Consider the following 16748-nt stretch of genomic DNA (forward strand, 5'->3'; position numbering starts at 1 on the left):
TTGCATGCATTTTATCGCGCTATTTCGCGCATCGCGCTATTTTGCGGTGTGACCATTACTTGCATTTTCCATGTATTTTATCGCGCTATCTTGCGCACCTCATCGCACTATTTTATGCACACTACTTGCGTTTTGCATGCATTTTGTCGCGCTATCTTGCGCACCACATCGCACTGTTTTGTTCACATTACTTGCATTTTGCATGCATTTTATAGTGCTACTTTGCGCATCGCGCTATTTTGCTCTATGACCATTACATGCATTTTCCATGCGTTTTATCGCACTATCCTGCGCACCTCATCGCACTGTTTTCTGCACACTACTTACGTTTTGCATGCATTTTATCGCGCTATCTTGCGCACCTCATCGCACTGTTTTGTTCACATTACATGCATTTTGCATGCATTTTATCCCGCTATTTTGCGCTGTGACCATTACTTGCATTTTCCATGCATTTTATCGCGCTATCTGGCGCACCTCATCGCACTGTTTTTGCACATTACTTGCGTTTTCCATGCATTTTATCGCGCTATCTTGCGCACCTCATCGCACTGTTTTTGCACATTACTTGCGTTTTGCATGCATTTTGTCGCGCTATCTTGCGCACCACATCGCACTGTTTTTGCACAGTACTTGCGTTTTGCATGCATTTTGTATCTTGCGCACCTCATCGCACTGCTTTGTTCACATTACTTGCATTTTGCATGCATTTTATCGCGCTATTTTGCACATCGCGCTATTTTGCACTGTGACCATTACTTGCATTTTCCATACATTTTATCGCCCTATCTTGCGCACCTCATCGCACAGTTTTGTGCACATTACTTGGTTTTCCATGCACTTTGTAACGCTATCTTGCGCACCTCATCGCACTGTTTTGTTCACATTACTCGCATTCTGCATGCATTTTATCGCGCTATTTTGCGCTGTGACCATTACTTCAATTTTCCATGCATTTTATCGCGCTATCTTGCGCACCTCATCTCACTGTTTTGTGCACATTACTTACGTTTCGCATGCACTTTGTAGCGCTATCTTGCGCACCTCATCGCATTGTTTTGATAACATTACTTGCATTTTGCATGTATTTTATCGCGCTATTTTGCGCATCGCGCTATTTTGCACTGTGACCATTACTTGCATTTTCCATGCATTTTATCGCAGTATCTTGCGCACCTCATCGCACTGTTTTGTGCACATTACTTGCGTTTTGCATGCATTTTGTCGCGCTATCTTGCGCACCTCATTGCACTGTTTTGTTCACATTACTTGCATTTTGCATGCATTTTATCGCGCTATTTCGCGCATCGCGCTATTTTGCGGTGTGACCATTACTTGCATTTTCCATGTATTTTATCGCGCTATCTTGCGCACCTCATCGCACTATTTTATGCACACTACTTGCGTTTTGCATGCATTTTGTCGCGCTATCTTGCGCACCACATCGCACTGTTTTGTTCACATTACTTGCATTTTGCATGCATTTTATAGTGCTACTTTGCGCATCGCGCTATTTTGCTCTATGACCATTACATGCATTTTCCATGCGTTTTATCGCACTATCCTGCGCACCTCATCGCACTGTTTTCTGCACACTACTTACGTTTTGCATGCATTTTATCGCGCTATCTTGCGCACCTCATCGCACTGTTTTGTTCACATTACATGCATTTTGCATGCATTTTATCCCGCTATTTTGCGCTGTGACCATTACTTGCATTTTCCATGCATTTTATCGCGCTATCTGGCGCACCTCATCGCACTGTTTTTGCACATTACTTGCGTTTTCCATGCATTTTATCGCGCTATCTTGCGCACCTCATCGCACTGTTTTTGCACATTACTTGCGTTTTGCATGCATTTTGTCGCGCTATCTTGCGCACCACATCGCACTGTTTTTGCACAGTACTTGCGTTTTGCATGCATTTTGTATCTTGCGCACCTCATCGCACTGTTTTGTTCACATTACTTGCATTTTGCATGCATTTTATCGCGTTATTTTCCGCATCGCGCTATTTTGCATTGTGACCATTACTTGCATTTTCCATGCATTTTTTCGCGCTATCTTGCGCACCTCATCGCACTGTTTTGTGCACATGCGTTTTGCATGCATTTTGTCGCGCTATCTTGCGCACCTCATCGCACTGTTTTGTTCACATTACTTGCATTTTGCATGCATTTTATCGCGCTATTTTGCGCATCGCGCTATTTTGCGCAGTGACCATTACTTGCATTTTCCATGCATTTTATCGCGCTATCTTGCGCACCTCATCGCACTGTTTTCTGCACATTACTTGCGTTTTGCATGCATTTTGTCGCGCTATCTTGCGCACCTCATCGCACTGTTTTGTTCACATTACTTGCATTTTGCATGCATTTTATCGCGCTATCGCGCTATTTTGCGCTGTGACCATTACTTGAATTTTCCATGCGTTTTATCGCGCTATCTTGCGCACCTCATCGCACTGTTTTATGCACACTACTTGCGTTTTGCATGCATTTTGTCGCGCTATATTGCGCACCTCATCGCACTGTTTTGTTCACATTACTTGCATTTTGCATGCATTTTATCGGGCTATTTTGCGCATCGCGCTATTTTGCGCTATGACCATTACTTGCATTTTCCATGCATTTTATCGCGCTATCTTGCGCACCTCATCACACTGTTTTGCGTACATTACTTGCGTTTTGCATGCATTTTATCGTGCTATCTTGCGCACCTCATCGCACTGCTTTGTTCACATTACTTCCATTTTGTATGCATTTTATCGCGCTATTTTGCGCATCGCTCTATTTTGCACTGTGACCATTTTCCATGCATTTTGTCACCCTATCTTGCGCACCTCATCGCACAGTTTTGTGCACATTACTTGGTTTTCCATGGACTTTGTAACGCTATCTTGCGCACCTCATCGCACTGTTTTGTTCACATTACTCGCATTCTGCATGCATTTTATCGCGCTATTTTGCGCTGTGACCATTACTTCAATTTTCCATGCATTTTATCGCGCTATCTTGCGCACCTCATCTCACTGTTTTGTGCACATTACATACGTTTCGCATGCACTTTGTAGCGCTATCTTGCGCACCTCATCGCATTGTTTTGTTCACATTACTTGCATTTTGCATGTATTTTATCGCGCTATTTTGCGCATCGCGCTATTTTGCACTGTGACCATTACTTGCATTTTCCATGCATTTTATCGCGCTATCTTGCGCACCACATCGCACTGTTTTGTGCACATTACTTGCGTTTTGCATGCATTTTGTCGCGCTATCTTGCGCACCTCATCGCACTGTTTTGTTCACATTACTTGCATTTTGCATGCATTTTATCGCGCTATTTCGCGCATCGCGCTATTTTGCGCTGTGACCATCACTTGCATTTTCCATGTATTTTATCGCGCTATCTTGCGCACCTCATCGCACTGTTTTATGCACACTACTTGCGTTTTGCATGCATTTTGTCGCGCTATCTTGCGCACCACATCGCACTGTTTTGTTCACATTACTTGCATTTTGCATGCATTTTATAGTGCTATTTTGCGCATCGCGCTATTTTGCTCTATGACCATTACATGCATTTTCCATGCGTTTTATCGCACTATCCTGCGCACCTCATCGCACTGTTTTCTGCACACTACTTGCGTTTTGCATGCATTTTATCGCGCTATTTTGCGCATCGCTCTATTTTGCACTGTGACCATTTTCCATGCATTTTGTCGCCCTATCTTGCGCACCTCATCGCACAGTTTTGTGCACATTACTTGGTTTTCCATGCACTTTGTAACGCTATCTTGCGCACCTCATCGCACTGTTTTGTTCACATTACTCGCATTCTGCATGCATTTTATCGCGCTATTTTGCGCTGTGACCATTACTTCAATTTTCCATGCATTTTATCGCGCTATCTTGCGCACCTCATCTCACTGTTTTGTGCACATTACATACGTTTCGCATGCACTTTGTAGCGCTATCTTGCGCACCTCATCGCATTGTTTTGTTCACATTACTTGCATTTTGCATGTATTTTATCGCGCTATTTTGCGCATCGCGCTATTTTGCACTGTGACCATTACTTGCATTTTCCATGCATTTTATCGCGCTATCTTGCGCACCTCATCGCACTGTTTTGTGCACATTACTTGCGTTTTGCATGCATTTTGTCGCGCTATCTTGCGCACCTCATCGAACTGTTTTGTTCACATTACTTGCATTTTGCATGCATTTTATCGCGCTATTTCGCGCATCGCGCTATTTTGCGCTGTGACCATTACTTGCATTTTCCATGTATTTTATCGCGCTATCTTGCGCACCTCATCGCACTGTTTTATGCACACTACTTGCGTTTTGCATGCATTTTGTCGCGCTATCTTGCGCACCACATCGCACTGTTTTGTTCACATTACTTGCATTTTGCTTGCATTTTATAGTGCTATTTTGCGCATCGCGCTATTTTGCTCTATGACCATTACATGCATTTTCCATGCGTTTTATCGCACTATCCTGCGCACCTCATCGCACTGTTTTCTGCACACTACTTGCGTTTTGCATGCATTTTATCGCGCTATTTTGCGCATCGCTCTATTTTGCACAGTGACCATTTTCCATGCATTTTGTCGCCCTATCTTGCGCACCTCATCGCACAGTTTTGTGCACATTACTTGGTTTTCCATGCACTTTGTAACGCTATCTTGCGCACCTCATCGCACTGTTTTGTTCACATTACTCGCATTCTGCATGCATTTTATCGCGCTATTTTGCGCTGTGACCATTACTTCAATTTTCCATGCATTTTATCGCGCTATCTTGCGCACCTCATCTCACTGTTTTGTGCACATTACATACGTTTCGCATGCACTTTGTAGCGCTATCTTGCGCACCTCATCGCATTGTTTTGTTCACATTACTTGCATTTTGCATGTATTTTATCGCGCTATTTTGCGCATCGCGCTATTTTGCACTGTGACCATTACTTGCATTTTCCATGCATTTTATCGCGCTATCTTGCGCACCTCATCACACTGTTTTGTGCACATTACTTGCGTTTTGCATGCATTTTGTCGCGCTATCTTGCGCACCTCATCGCACTGTTTTGTTCACATTACTTGCATTTTGCATGCATTTTATCGCGCTATTTCGCGCATCGCGCTATTTTGCGCTGTGACCATTACTTGCATTTTCCATGTATTTTATCGCGCTATCTTGCGCACCTCATCGCACTGTTTTATGCACACTACTTGCGTTTTGCATGCATTTTGTCGCGCTATCTTGCGCACCACATCGCACTGTTTTGTTCACATTACTTGCATTTTGCATGCATTTTATCGCACTATCCTGCGCACCTCATCGCACTGTTTTCTGCACACTACTTGCGTTTTGCATGCATTTTATCGCGCTATCTTGCGCATCTCATCGCACTGTTTTGTTCACATTACATGCATTTTGCATGCATTTTATCCCGCTATTTTGCGCTGTGACCATTACTTGCATTTTCCATGCATTTTATCGCGCTATCTTGCGCACCTCATCGCACTGTTTTTGCACATTACTTGCGTTTTCCATGCATTTTATCGCGCTATCTTGCGCACCTCATCGCACTGTTTTTGCACATTACTTGCGTTTTGCATGCATTTTGTCGCGCTATCTTGCGCACCTCATCGCACTGTTTTTGCACATTACTTGCGTTTTGCATGCATTTTGTATCTTGCGCACCTCATCGCACTGTTTTGTTCACATTACTTGCATTTTGCAAGCATTTTATCGCGCTATTTTCCGCATCGCGCTATTTTGCACTGTGACCATTACTTGCATTTTCCATGCATTTTATCGCGCTATCTTGCGCACCTCATCGCACCGTTTTGTGCACATGCGTTTTGCATGCATTTTGTCGCGCTATCTTGCGCACCTCATCGCACTGTTTTGTTCACATTACTTGCATTTTGCATGCATTTTATCGCGCCATTTTCCGCATCGCGCTATTTTGCACTGTGACCATTACTTGCATTTTCCATGCATTTTATCGCGCTATCTTGCGCACCTCATCGCACTGTTTTGTGCACATGTGTTTTGCGTGCATTTTGTCGCGCTATCTTGCGCACCTCATCGCACTGTTTTGTTCACATTACTTGCATTTTGCATGCATTTTATCGCGCTATCGCGCTATTTTGCGCTGTGACCATTACTTGCATTTTCCATGCGTTTTATCGCGCTATCTTGCGCACCTCATCGCACTGTTTTATGCACACAACTTGCGTTTTGCATGCATTTTGTCGCGCTATTTTGCGCACCACATCGCACTGTTTTGTTCACATTACTTGCATTTTGCATGCATTTTATCGTTCTATTTTGCGCATCGCGCAATTTTGCGCTATGACCATTACTTGCATTTTCCATGCATTTTATCGCGCTATCTTGCGCACCTCATCGCACTGTTTTGCGCACATTACTTGCGCTTTGCATGCATTTTATCGTGCTATCTTGCGCACCTCATCGCACTGCTTTGTTCACATTACTTGCATTTTGCATGCATTTTATCGCGCTATTTTGCGCATCGCGCTATTTTGCACTGTGACCATTACTTGCATTTTCCATACATTTTATCGCCCTATCTTGCGCACCTCATCGCACAGTTTTGTGCACAGTACTTGGTTTTGCATGCACATTGTAACGCTATCTTGCGCACCTCATCGCACTGTTTTGTTCACATTACTCGCATTCTGCATGCATTTTATCGCGCTATTTTGCGCTGTGACCATTACTTGCATTTTCCATGCATTTTATCGCGCTATCTTGCGCACCTCATCTCACTGTTTTGTGCACATTACTTACGTTTCGCATGCACTTTGTAGCGCTATCTTGCGCACCACATCGCATTGTTTTGTTCACATTACTTGCATTTTGCATGTATTTTATCGCGCTATTTTACGCATCGCGCTATTTTGCACTGTGACCATTACTTGCATTTTCCATGCATTTTATCGCGCTATCTTGCGCACCTCATCGCACTGTTTTGTGCACATTACTTGCGTTTTGCATGCATTTTGTCGCGCTATCTTGCGCACCTCATCGCACTGTTTTGTTCACATTACTTGCATTTTGCATGCATTTTATCGCGCTATTTCGCGCATCGAGCGATTTTGCGCTGTGACCATTACTTGCATTTTCCATGTATTTTATCGCGCTATCTTGCGCACCTCATCGCACTGTTTTATGCACACTACTTGCGTTTTGCATGCATTTTGTCGCGCTATCTTGCGCACCACATCGCACTGTTTTGTTCACATTACTTGCATTTTGCATGCATTTTATAGTGCTATTTTGCGCATCGCGCTATTTTGCTCTATGACCATTACATGCATTTTCCATGCGTTTTATCGCACTATCCTGCGCACCTCATCGCACTGTTTTCTGCACACTACTTGCATTTTGCATGCATTTTATCGCGCTATCTTGCGCACCTCATCGCACTGTTTTGTTCACATTACATTCATTTTGCATGCATTTTATCCCGCTATTTTGCGCTGTGACCATTACTTGCATTTTCCATGCATTTTATCGCGCTATCTTACGCACCTCGTCGCACTATTTTTGCACATTACTTGCGTTTTGCATGCATTTTGTCGCGCTATATTGCGCACCTCATCGCACTGTTTTTGCACATTACTTGCGTTTTGCATGCATTTTGTCGCGCTATCTTACCCACCTCATCGCACTGTTTTTGCACATTACTTGCGTTTTGCATGCATTTTGTATCTTGCGCACCTCATCGCACTGTTTTGTTCACATTACTTGCATTTTGCATGCATTTTATCGCGCTATTTTCCGCATCGCGCTATTTTGCACAGTGACCATTACTTGCATTTTCCATGCATTTTATCGCGCTATCTTGCGCACCTCATCGCACTGTTTTGTGCACATGTGTTTTGCATGCATTTTGTCGCGCTATCTTGGGCACCTCATCGCACTGTTTTGTTCACATTACTTGCATTTTGCATGCATTTTATCGCGCTATTTTGCGCATCGCGCTATTTTGCGCTGTGACCATTACTTGCATTTTCCATGCATTTTATCGCGCTATCTTGTGCACCTCATCGCAATGTTTTGGGCACACTACTTGCATTTTGCATGCATTTTATCGCGCTATCTTGCGCACCTCATCGCACTGTTTTGTTCACATTACTTGCTTTTTGCATGGGTTTTATCGCGCAATTTCGCGCATCGCGCTATTTTGCACTGTGACCATTACTTGCAGTTTCCATGCATTTTATCGCGCAATCTTGCGCACCTCATCGCACTGTTTTGCGCACATTACTTGCGTTTTGCATGAATTTTGTCGCGCTATCTTGCGCACCTCATCGCACTGTTTTGTTCACATTACTTGCATTTTGCATGCATTTTATCGCACTATTTTGCGCATCACGCTATTTTGCGCTGTGACCATTACTTGCATTTTCCATGCATTTTATCGCGCTACCTTGCGCTCCTCATCGCACTGTTTTGTGCACATTACTTGCGTTTTGCATGCATTTTGTCACGCTATCTTGCGCACCTCATCGCACTGTTTTGTTCACATTACTTGCATTTTGCATGCATTTTATCGCGCTATTTTGCGCATCGCGCTGTTTTGCACTGTCACCATTACTTGCATTTTCCATGAATTTTATCGCGCTATCTTGCGCACCTCATCGCACAGTTTTGTGCACATTACTTGCGTTTTGCATGCACTTTGTGGCGCTATCTTGCGCACCTCATCGCACTGTTTTGTTCACATTACTTGCATTTTGCATATATTTTCTCGCGCTATCTTGCGCACCTCATCGCACTATTTTGTTCACATTACTTTCATTTTGCATGCATTTTCTCGCGCTATTTTGCGCATCGCGCTATTTTGCACTGTGGCCATTACTTGCATTTTCCATGCTTTTTATCGCGCTATCTTGCGCACCTCATCGCACTGTTTTGTGCACATTACTTGCGTTTTGCATGCATTTTGTCGCGTTATCTTGCGCACCTCATCGCACTATTTTGTTCACATTACTTTCATTTTGCATGCATTTTATCGCGCTATTTCGCGCATCGCGCTATTTTGCACTTTGACCATTAATTGCATTTTCCATGCATTTTATCGCACTATCTAGCTCACCTCATCGCACTGTTTTGTGCACATTACTTGCGTTTTGCACGCATTTTTTCACGCTATCTTGCACACCACATCGCACTGTTTTGTTCACATTACTTGCATTTTGCATGCATTTTATCGCGCTATTTTGCGCATCAAGCTATTTTGCACTGTGACCATTACTTGCATTTACCATGCATTTTATCGCGCTATGTTGCGCACCTCATCGCACTGTTTTGTGCACACTACTTGCGTTTTGCATGCATTTTGTCGCGCTATCTTGCGCACCTCATCGCACTGTTTTGTTCACATTACTTGCATTTTGCATGCATTTTATCGCGCTATTTTGCGCATCGCGCTATTTTGCACTGTGACCATTACTTGCATTTTCCATGCATTTTATCGAGCTATCTTGCGCACCTCATCGCACTGTTTTGTGCACATTACTTGCATTTTGCATGCATTTTGTCGCGCTATCTTGCGCACCTCATCGCACTGTTTTGTGCACATTACTTGCGTGTTGCGTGCACTTTGTCGCGCTATCTTGCGCACCTCATCGCACTGTTTTGTTCACATTACTTGCATTTTGCATGCATTTTATCGCGCTATCTTTCGCACCTCATCGCACTGTTTTGTGCACACTACTTGCATTTTGCATGCATTTTGTCGCGCTATCTTGCGCACCTCATCGCACTGTTTTGTTCATATTACTTGCATTTTGCATGCATTTTATCGCGCTATTTTGCGCTATGACCATTACTTGCGTTTTCCATGCATTTTATCGCGCTATGTTGCGCACCTCATCGCACTGTTTTGTGCACACTACTTGCGTTTTGCATGCATTTTATCGAGCTATCTTGCGCACCTCATCGCACTGTTTTGCTCACATTACTTGCATTTTGCATGCATTTTATCGCGCTATTTTGCGCATCGCGTTATTTTACGCTGTGACCAATACTTGCATTTTCCATGCATTTTATCGCGCTATCTTGCGCACCTCATCGCACTGTTTTGTGCACATTACTTGCGTTTCGCATGCACTTTGTAGCGCTATCTTGCGCACCTCATCGCACTGCTTTGTTCACATCACTTGCATTTTGCATGCATTTTATCGCGTTATTTTGCGTATCGCGCTATTTTGCGCTGTGACCATTAGTTGCATTTTCCATGCATTTTAACGCGCTATCTTGCGCACCTCATCGCACTGTTTTGTGCAAATTACTTGCGTTTTGCATGCATTTTGTCGCGCTATCTTGCGCACCTCATCGCACTGTTTTGTTCACATTACTTGCATTTTATCGCGCTATTTTGCGCATCGCGCTATTTTGCACTGTGACCATTACTTGCATTTTGCATGCATTTTATCGCGCTATCTGCGCACCTCATCGCACTGTTTTGTGCACATTACTTGCGTTGGCCTGCATTTTGTCGCGCTATCTTGCACACCTCATCGCACTGTTTTGTTCATATTACTTGCATTTTGCATGCATTTTATCGCGCTATTTTGCGCATCGCGCTATTTTGCGCTGTGACTATTACTTGCATTTTCCATGTATTTTATCGCGCTATCTTGCGCACTTCATCGCACTGTTTTGTGCACATTACTTGCGTTTTGCATGCATTTTGTCGCGCTATCTTGCGCACCTCATCGCACTGTTTTGTTGACATTACTTGCATCTTGCATGCGTTTTATCGCGTTATTTTGCGCATCGCACTATTTTGCACTGTGACCATTACTTGCATTTTCCATGCATTTTATCGCGCTATCTTGCGCACCTCATCGCACTGTTTTGCGCACATTACTTGCGTTTGGCATGCATTTTGTCGCGCTATCATGCGCACCTCATCGCACTGTTTTGTTCACATTACTTGCATTTTGCGTGCATTTTATCGCGCTATTTTGCGCATCGCGCTATTTTGCGCTGTGACCATTACTTGCATTTTCCATGCATTTTATCGCGCTATCTTGCGCACCTCATCGCACTGTTTTGTGCACATTACTTGCGTTTTGCATGCATGTTGTCGCGCTATCTTGCGCACCTCATCGCACTGTTTTGTTCACATTACTTGCATTTTGCATGCATTTTATCCCGCTATTTTGCGCATCGCACTATTTTTCGCTGTGACCATTACTTGCATTTTCCATGCATTTTATCGCGCTATCTTGCGCACCTCATCGCACTGTTTTGTGCACACTACTTGCGTTTTGCATGCATTTTATCGCGCTATCTTGCGCACCTCATCGCACTATTTTGTTGACATTACTTGCATCTTGCATGCGTTTTATCGCGTTATTTTGCGCATCGCGCTATTTTGCACTGTGACCATTACTTGCATTTTCCATGCATTTTATCGCGCTATCTTGCGCACCTCATCGCATTGTTTTGCGCACATTACTTGCGTTTTGCATGCATTTTGTCGCGCTATCTTGCGCACCTGATCGCACTGTTCGGATCACATTACTTGCATTTTGCATGCATTTTATCGCGCTATTTTGCGCATCGCGCTATTTTGCACTGTGACCATTACTTGCATTTTCCATGCATTTTATCGCGCTATCTTGCGCACCTCATCGCACTGTTTTGTGCACATTACTTGCGTTTTGCATGCATTTTGTCGCACTATCTTGCACACCTCATCGCACTGTTTTGTTCACATTACTTGCATTTTGCATGCATTTTATGGCACTATTTTGCGCATCGCGCTATTTTGCGCTGTGACCATTACTTGCATTTTCCATGCATTTTATCGCGCTATCTTGCGCACCTCATCGCAATGTTTTGTGCACATTACTTGCGTTTTGCATGCATTTTGTCGCGCTATCTGGCGCACCTCATCGCAATGTTTTGTGCACATTACTTGCGTTTTGCATACATTTTGTCGCGCTATCCTGCGCACCTCATCGCACTGTTTTGTTCACATTACTTGCATTTTGCATGCGTTTTATCGCGCTATCTTGCGCACCCCATCGCACTGTTTTGTGCACCTTACTTCTATTTTGTAGGCATTTTGTCGCGCTATCTTGCGCACCTCATCGCACCGTTTTATTCTCATTACTTGCATTTTGCAAGCATTTAATCGCGCTATTTTGCGCATCGCGCTATTTTGCGCTGTGACCATTACTTGCATTTTCCATGCATTTTATTGCACTATTTTGCGCACCTCATCTCACTGTTTTGTCCACATTACTTGCGTTTTGCACGCTTTTTGTCACGCTATCTTGCGCACCTCATCGCACTATTTTGTTCACATTACTTGCATTTTGCCTGTATTTTGTCGCGCTATTTTGCGGATCGCGCCATTTTGCGCTGTGACCATTACTTGCATTTTCCATGCATTTTGTCGCGCTATCTTGCGCAACTCATCGCACTGTGTTGTGCACATTACTTGCGTTTTGAATGCATTTTGTCGCGCTATCTTGCGCACCTCATCGCACTGTTTTGTTCACATTACTTGCATTTTGAATGCATTTTATCGCGCTATTTTGCGCTGTGACCGTTAGTTGCATTTTCCATGCATTTTATCGCGCTATCTTGCGCAGCTCATCGCACTGTTTTGTGCACATTACTTGCGTTTTGCAAGCATTTTGTCACGCTATGTTGCGCACCTCGTCGCACTGTTTTGTTCACATTTCTTGCATTTTGCATGCATTTTATCGTGCTATTTTACGCATCGCGCTATTTTGCGCTGTGACCATTACTTGCTTTTTCCATGCGTTTTATCGCGCTATCTTGCGCACCCCATCGCACTGTTTTGTGCACATTACTTCCATGTTGCAGGCATTTTGTCGCGCAATCTTGCGCACCTCATCGCACTGTTTTGTTCACATTACTTGCATTTTGCATGCATTTTCACGTGCTATTTTGCGCGTCGCGCTATTTTGTGCTGTGACCATTACTTGCATTTTCCATGCATTTTACGCGCTATCTTGCGCAACTCATCGCACAGTTTTGTGCACATTACTTGCGTTTTGCATGCATTTTGTCGCGCTATGTTGCGCACCTCATCGCACTGTTTTGTTTACATTACTTGCATTTTGCATGCATTTTACCGCGGTATTTTGTGCATCACGCTATTTTGTGCTGTGACCGTTACTTGCGTTTTCCATGCATTTTATCTCGCTATCTTGCGCACCTCATCGCATTGTTTTGTGCACATTACTTGCGTTTTGCATGGATTTTGTTGCGCTATCTTGCGCACCTCATCGCACTGTTTTGTTCACATTACTTGCATTCTGCATGCATTTTATCGCGCTATTTTGCGCATCGCGCAATTTTGCGTTGTGACCGTTACTTGCAATTTCCATGCATTTTATCGCGCTATCTTGCGCACCTCATCGCACTGTTTTGTGCACATTAATTGCGTTTTGCATGCATTTTGTCGCGCTATCTTGCGCACCTCATCGCACTGTTTTGTGCACATTACTTGCGTTTTGAATGCATTTTGTCGCGCTATCTTGCGCACCTCATCGCACTGTTTTGTTCATATTACTTGCATTTTGCATGCATTTTATCGCCCTATTTTGTGCATGGCGCTATTTTGCGCTGTGATCATTACTTGCATTTTCCATGCATTTTATCGCGCTATCTTGCGCAACTCATCGCACTGTTTTGTGCACATTACTTGAGTTTTGCATGCATTTTGTCGCGCTATCTTGCGCACCTCATCGCACTGTTTTGTTCACATTACTTGCATTTTGCATGCATTTTATCGCCCTATTTTGTGCATGGCGCTATTTTGCGCTGTGATTATTACTTGCATTTTCCATGCATTTTATCGCGCTATCTTGCGCAACTCATCGCACTGTTTTGTGCACATTACTTGCGTTTTGCATGCATTTTGTCGCGCTATCTTGCGCACCTCATCGCACTGTTTTGTTCACATTACTTGCATTTTGCATGCATTTTATCTCCCTATTTTGTGCATGGCGCTATTTTGCGCTGTGATCAATACTTGCATTTTCCATGCATTTTATCGCGCTATCTTGCGCACCTCATCGCACTGTTTTGCGCACATTACTTGCGTTTTGCATGAATTTTGTCGCGCTGTTTTGCGCCCCACATCGCACTGTTTTGTGCACATTACTTGCGTTTTGCATGCGTTTTCTCGCGCTATCTTGCGCACCTCATCGCACAGTTTTGTTCACATTACTTGCATTTTGCATGCAATTTATCGCTCTATTTTGCGCATCACGCTATTTCGCACTTTGACCATTACTTGCATTTTCCATGCATTTTCTCGCGCTATCTTGCGCAGCTCATCGCACTGTTTTGTGCACATTACTTGCGTTTTGCAAGCATTTTGTCACGCTATGTTGCGCACCTCGTCGCACTGTTTTGTTCACATTTCTTGCATTTTGCATGCATTTTATCGTGCTATTTTACGCATCGCGCTATTTTGCGCTGTGACCATTACTTGCTTTTTCCATGCGTTTTATCGCGCTATCTTGCGCACCCCATCGCACTGTTTTGTGCACATTACTTCCATGTTGCAGGCATTTTGTCGCGCAATCTTGCGCACCTCATCGCACTGTTTTGTTCACATTACTTGCATTTTGCATGCATTTTCACGTGCTATTTTGCACGTCGCGCTATTTTGTGCTGTGACCATTACTTGCATTTTCCATGCATTTTACGCGCTATCTTGCGCAACTCATCGCACAGTTTTGTGCACATTACTTGCGTTTTGCATGCATTTTGTCGCGCTATGTTGCGCACCTCATCGCACTGTTTTGTTTACATTACTTGCATTTTGCATGCATTTTACCGCGGTATTTTGTGCATCACGCTATTTTGTGCTGTGACCGTTACTTGCGTTTTCCATGCATTTTATCTCGCTATCTTGCGCACCTCATCGCATTGTTTTGTGCACATTACTTGCGTTTTGCATGGATTTTGTTGCGCTATCTTGCGCACCTCATCGCACTGTTTTGTTCACATTACTTGCATTCTGCATGCATTTTATCGCGCTATTTTGCGCATCGCGCAATTTTGCGTTGTGACCGTTACTTGCAATTTCCATGCATTTTATCGCGCTATCTTGCGCACCTCATCGCACTGTTTTGTGCACATTAATTGCGTTTTGCATGCATTTTGTCGCGCTATCTTGCGCACCTCATCGCACTGTTTTGTGCACATTACTTGCGTTTTGAATGCATTTTGTCGCGCTATCTTGCGCACCTCATCGCACTGTTTTGTTCATATTACTTGCATTTTGCATGCATTTTATCGCCCTATTTTGTGCATGGCGCTATTTTGCGCTGTGATCATTACTTGCATTTTCCATGCATTTTATCGCGCTATCTTGCGCAACTCATCGCACTGTTTTGTGCACATTACTTGAGTTTTGCATGCATTTTGTCGCGCTATCTTGCGCACCTCATCGCACTGTTTTGTTCACATTACTTGCATTTTGCATGCATTTTATCGCCCTATTTTGTGCATGGCGCTATTTTGCGCTGTGATTATTACTTGCATTTTCCATGCATTTTATCGCGCTATCTTGCGCAACTCATCGCACTGTTTTGTGCACATTACTTGCGTTTTGCATGCATTTTGTCGCGCTATCTTGCGCACCTCATCGCACTGTTTTGTTCACATTACTTGCATTTTGCATGCATTTTATCTCCCTATTTTGTGCATGGCGCTATTTTGCGCTGTGATCAATACTTGCATTTTCCATGCATTTTATCGCGCTATCTTGCGCACCTCATCGCACTGTTTTGCGCACATTACTTGCGTTTTGCATGAATTTTGTCGCGCTATTTTGCGCCCCTCATCGCACTGTTTTGTGCACATTACTTGCGTTTTGCATGCGTTTTCTCGCGCTATCTTGCGCACCTCATCGCACAGTTTTGTTCACATTACTTGCATTTTGCATGCAATTTATCGCTCTATTTTGCGCATCACGCTATTTCGCACTTTGACCATTACTTGCATTTTCCATGCATTTTCTCGCGCTATCTTGCGCACCTCATCGCACTGTTTTGTGCACATTACTTGCGTGTTCCATACATTTTGTCGCGCTATCTTGCGCAACTCATCGCACCGTTTTGTTCTCATTACTTGCATTTTGCATGCATTTAATCGCGCTATTTTGCGCATCACGCTATTTTGCACTTTGACCATTACTTGCATTTTCCATGCATTTTCTCGCGCTATCTTGCGCACCTCATCGCACTGTTTTGTGCACATTACTTGCGTGTTCCATACATTTTGTCGTGCTATCTTGCGCACCTCATCGCACTATTTTGTTCACATTACTTGCATTTTGCATCCATTTTATCGCGCTATTTTGCGCTGTGACCACTACTTGCATTTTCCATGCATTTTATCGCCCTATTTGCGCACCTCATCGCACTGTTTTGCGCACATTACTTGCGTTTTGCATGCATTTTGTCGCGCTATCTTGCGCACCTCATCGCACCGTTTCTTTCTGATTACTTGCATTTTGCACGCATTTAATCGCGCTATTTTGCGCATCGCGCTATTTTGCGCTGTGACCATTACTTGCATTTTCCATGCATTTTGTCGCGCTATTTTGCGTACCTCATCTCACTGTTTTGTGCACATTACTTGCGTTTTGCAGGCTTTTTGTCGCGCTATCTTGCGCACCTCATCGTACTATT

Source organism: Camellia sinensis, unplaced genomic scaffold (genome assembly GCF_055761805.1).
Source record: "Camellia sinensis isolate YWXY unplaced genomic scaffold, ASM5576180v1 Unanchor4, whole genome shotgun sequence".
In the NCBI taxonomy this organism is placed as follows: Eukaryota; Viridiplantae; Streptophyta; class Magnoliopsida; order Ericales; family Theaceae; genus Camellia; species Camellia sinensis.